This window comes from Coregonus clupeaformis, unplaced genomic scaffold (genome assembly GCF_020615455.1).
Source record: "Coregonus clupeaformis isolate EN_2021a unplaced genomic scaffold, ASM2061545v1 scaf1093, whole genome shotgun sequence".
Classification (NCBI taxonomy): Eukaryota; Metazoa; Chordata; class Actinopteri; order Salmoniformes; family Salmonidae; genus Coregonus; species Coregonus clupeaformis.
In genome coordinates this window covers 1-5,000 of record NW_025534547.1, presented here as the reverse complement: position 1 = coordinate 5,000, position 5,000 = coordinate 1, and positions in this window count along the sequence as shown.

Here is a 5,000-nt window from a genome sequence, read left to right as displayed (position 1 = left end):
TATAGGGCAGGGGATGGGCCTCTAAGAGTGAGTTATAGGGCAGGGGATGGGCCTCTAAGAGTGAGACACAGAGAGGAATCAGTGACTGGGATCCCCACTGCAATCCTATGACCACCATAGTATACACTCCAGGCCACTATACTATTATAAACTGATGTTGACCAACATGTCCGGTTGAGGGGTCACTAAGCTGTTCTCATGGGAAGACCCCTGCCACCTTTGAATAGAGGAAGTCCAGTATAATATGTATATCCCATTTAGCAGATGCTTTTATCCAAGGCAATTTACAGTCAAGCATTTTACATATGGGTGGTCCCGGGAATTGAACCCCCTACCCTGGCATTACAAGCGTCATGCTCTACCAACTGAGCTACAAAGGACCACAAGATACAGTTCGACAGATAATATATGACAGATAATACATGACAGATAATATATGACAGATAATACATGACGGATAATATATGACAGATAATACATGACAGATAATACATGACGGATAACGGATAATACATGACGGATAATACATGACAGATAATACATGACGGATAATACATGACGGATAATATATCACGGATAATACATGACGGATAATACATGACGGATAATACATGACGGATAATACATGACAGATAATATATCATGGATAATACATTACAGATAATACATGACGGATAATACATGACGGATAATACATGACGGATAATACATGACAGATAATATATCACGGATAATACATTACAGATAATACATGACGGATAATACATGACGGATAATACATGACGGATAATACATGACAGATAATATATCACGGATAAACCATGACAGATAATACATGACGGATAATACATGACGGATAATACATGACGGATAATACATGACGGATAATACATGACGGATAATACATTACAGTAAAGTACAGATGGATTTAACAGTCACCGAATGGTGGGGACTTGGATAAGACAGTATATTTGAAAAATGGCACATTTCCAAGTATTGATATATTTGATATCCATGCAATATCCATCCCTCCATTTCTTCATCCTTCCATCCTTCCATTCATCCTTCCATCCATTCATCCCTCCATCCATCCATCCATCCATCCATCCATCCATCCATCCATTCATCCTTCCATCCATTCATTGCTTCATCCTTCCATCCATTCATTCATTCATCCCTCTATCCTTCCATTCATCCTTCCATCCATCCATTCATCCCTCCATCCATTCATCCTTCCATCCATTCATCCTTCCATCCATTCATCCCTCCATCCATTCATCCTTCCATCCATCCATCCTTCCATCCATTCATCCATCCATTCATCCCTCCATCTATTCATCTCTCCATCCATTCATCCCTCCATCCATTAATACTTCCATCCATTCATCCCTCCATCCATTCATCTGATGGCACCTTTCTATTCTGCCTGAATGACAGAAACAGTGAGTTTCCAGCTGAGTCAACCTCCAGCTACAAACCCCCAGGAGGGCCCAGTCAGTCGGTGGCTGCTCAGCACAAACACCTATCTCTCCTCTTCCACAAAGTCCCCAGGGGCAGAGTGGGGCAGACAGACCCACTGGAGCATGGTCTGGTTAGTGTGCAGACTCTCTTTCTCTATCTGTGCATATATCTCTCTCTCTCTCTCTCTCTCTCTCTCTCTCTCTCTCTCTCTCTCTCTCTCTCTCTCTCTCTCACACATCCGACATGGAATCAGCAGGAGCAACCGCGCCAACAGAGACCATGGAGGACCGTCTTCGTGGGCAGGAGGACAGGATCAACCAGATCGGTCACGCCCTGGATCGGGTGATGAACACTCTCCACCGATGGGAAAGCAGCGGGGTACCCACGCCCCCACCTACCGGACCATCCCCATCGGTCAGTCCTCCTGTCCACCTTCCGGAAACCAGTGGGATTCGGCTCTCGCTCCCGAGGGCGTACGACGGCTCCGCTGCCGGGTGTCAAGGGTTCCTGCTGCAAGTGGAGCTCTACTCGCCACCGTACACCCGGCACCCTCGGGACACGAGTGTCTCCGCCCTCATCTCCTGTCTCACCGGCAAGGCGTTGGAGTGGGCCAACGCCGAATGGAGGAGAATGGACGCCGCTACTGCTACCTATGCGAGTTCTCCCGCCACTTCCGTGCCGTGTTTGACCATCCACCAGAAGGGAAGGCGGCGGGGGGAGCGCTCTGTTCTACCTCCGACAGGGGATGAGGAGCGCCCAGGATTTTGCTCTGGAATTCGGACTCTAGCGGCAGATGCAGGGTGGAATGAGCGGGCCCTCATAGACCACTTCCGCTGCAGCCTCCGGGAGGACGTCCAGAGAGAGTTGGCGTGCAGGGATACCACGTTGTCGCTTTGACCAACTGGTCGACATGGCCATTCGGCTGGACACCCTGCTCGCCACCCGTGGACGTCCCGGGTGGGGGGTCGCCATTTCACCCTCCAGCACCTCCCGAGCCGAGCCCTATGCGAGCTCGGGGGTGCTGGCGCTAGAGAACGGAGGAGTAGGAACCCGAGGGGGGCCGTTCCCTGCACTAACTGTGGCCGTGGAGGGCACACCGCGGCTAGGTGTTGGGGAGGGTCCCCCGGTCGGGGTGAAGGCAGGCCACGCATTGGGGGGTCCCCCCAGGTGAGTAGGCGCCCTACTTACCCAGAGCTTTCTGTCGTTCACTTAACCTTGCCTGTTTGTTTTCCACAGGTTGCACCTCGTTCCCAGTATAAGGCGATAGTAGATTCAGGCGCAGCTGGGAATTTTGTAGATCGCCAGTTCTGTGTAGAGTTAGGGATTCCTCTCCTTCCCGTTGATAAGCCTTTCCCTGTACATGCCCTAGATAGCCGTCCGTTAGGATCTGGGTTGATTAGGGAGGTCACAGCGCCCCTTAAGATGGTGACGCAGGGGGTCATGAGGAGACGATTCAGCTCTATCTGGATTGACTCTCCCTGCGTATCCGGTGGTGCTGGGGCTTCCTGGTTGATTACCCATGACCCTACGATTTCGTGGCGAGAGAAAGCTCTTAAAGGGTGGTCTGCTCAGTGTGAGAGGCTGTGTCTGGGTGTTTCCATAGGGGCGACCTCGGTGGAAAGTCCGAATCTAATGCCAGCACTGCATATTCCCCCCGAGTATGAGGATTTGAAACTGGTGTTTAGTAAGACTAGGGCGGCGCAGCTGCCGCCTCATAGACAGGGGGATTGTAGCGATAGATCTCCAGTCAGGAGCAGCCCTCCCGCGGAGCCATGTGTATCCCTTGTCTCAAGAGGAGAGGAAGGCAATGGAAACTTACATCGCCGAGTCTCTGAGACAGGGATACATACGGGCCTCCACTTCACCCGCTTCCTCGAGTTTCTTTTTTGTGAAGAAAAAAGATGGAGGTCTGCGCCCGTGTATTGATTACTGCGGTCTCAATCAGATTACGGTGAAGTACAGCTATCCACTTCCTCTGATTGCGACTATGACGGAGTCATTACACGGTGCTCAGTTCTTCACAAAATTGGATCTCAGGAGCGCATATAACTTGGTACGCATTAGAGAGGGCGATGAATGGAAGACGGCGTTTAGCACAACCTCCGGACATTACGAGTATCTCGTCATGCCATATGGGTTAATGAATGCTCCCTCAGTCTTCCAATCCTTCGTCGATGAGATTTTCCGGGACATGCAGGGACAGGGAGTAGTCGTGTACATAGACGACATTCTGGTGTACAGTTCTACCCGAGCAGAGCATGTAGCCCTGGTGCGCCGAGTGTTGAGGAGGCTGTTGGAGCATGACCTATATGTCAAGGCAGAGAAATGTCTGTTCTTTCAGAAGTCAGTCTCCTTTTTGGGTTATCAGTTGTCTGCGTCAGGGGTGAAGATGGAGGTTGACCGGGTGTCAGCTGTGCGTAATTGGCAGACCCCAACCACTGTGAAAGAGGTGCAACAGTTCTTGGGTTTTGTGAATTATTACCGGAGGTTTATCCGGGTTTTGGACAGGTGGCAGCTCCTAACGTCTCTGTTGAAGGGGGTCCGTGCGCTGCGGTGGTCAGCTGAGGCGGACAGGGCTTTGGGGAAACTGAAGGACCTGTTTTACCTCGGCGCCGGTGTTGGCGCATCGGATCCCGCTTACCTTTCCAGGTAGAGGTAGACGCGCCCGAGGCCGTATAGGGGCCGTTCTCTCACAACGGTCTGGCACACCACCTAAACTCCGCCCCTGTGCTTTTTATTCTAAGAAGCTCAGTCCGCGGACGGAATTATGACGTAGGGGACAGGGAGCTGTTAGCCGTGGTACAGGCCCTAAAGGTGTGGGAGGCATTGGCTTGAGGGGGCTCAACACCCTTTCCTCATTCTAACTGACCACCGTAACCTGGAATACATCCGGGCAGCTAGGAGACTGAATCCTCGCCAGGCCCGCTGGACTATGTTTCTAGCCCGGTTTGTGTTTAAAATCACTTACATCCCTGGGTCCCAGAACGGGAAGGCAGATGCCCTGTCTCGGCGGTATGACACGGAGGAGAGGTCCGTTGAGCCCACTCCCATACTACCAAAGTCTTGTCTGGTTGCACCGGTGGTATGGGAGGTCGATGCCGAGATCGAGCGGGCGTTACGCACCGACCCAAGTCCTCCACAGTGTCCAGTGGGTCGGACGTACGTTCCGCTCGAGGTACGCGATCGCCTCATTTATTGGGCTCATACGTCCCCCTCCTCTGGACATCCAGGTATCGGCCGGACAGTTCACTGCCTTAGCACTAAGTACTGGTGGCCAACGTTAGCCAGGGATGTGAGGATTTATGTCTCCTCCTGTTCGGTAAGCTACGAGGCTGCTCCTCCTCCTTGTTCGGGCAGGCTTCGGCGGTCGTCGTCCCCGGAGTACTAGCTGCCACCGTTCGATGTTTCATGTTTGTTTGGTTTTGTCTGTTTGTACACCTGTCCCTTGTTAGTGTTTGATTTTGTTTCCTATTTAGTTATCGTGTGTTGGGTCAGGTGTTATGTGGATTGTTATGTCAGCTGTTGCTGTTGATGGGTTT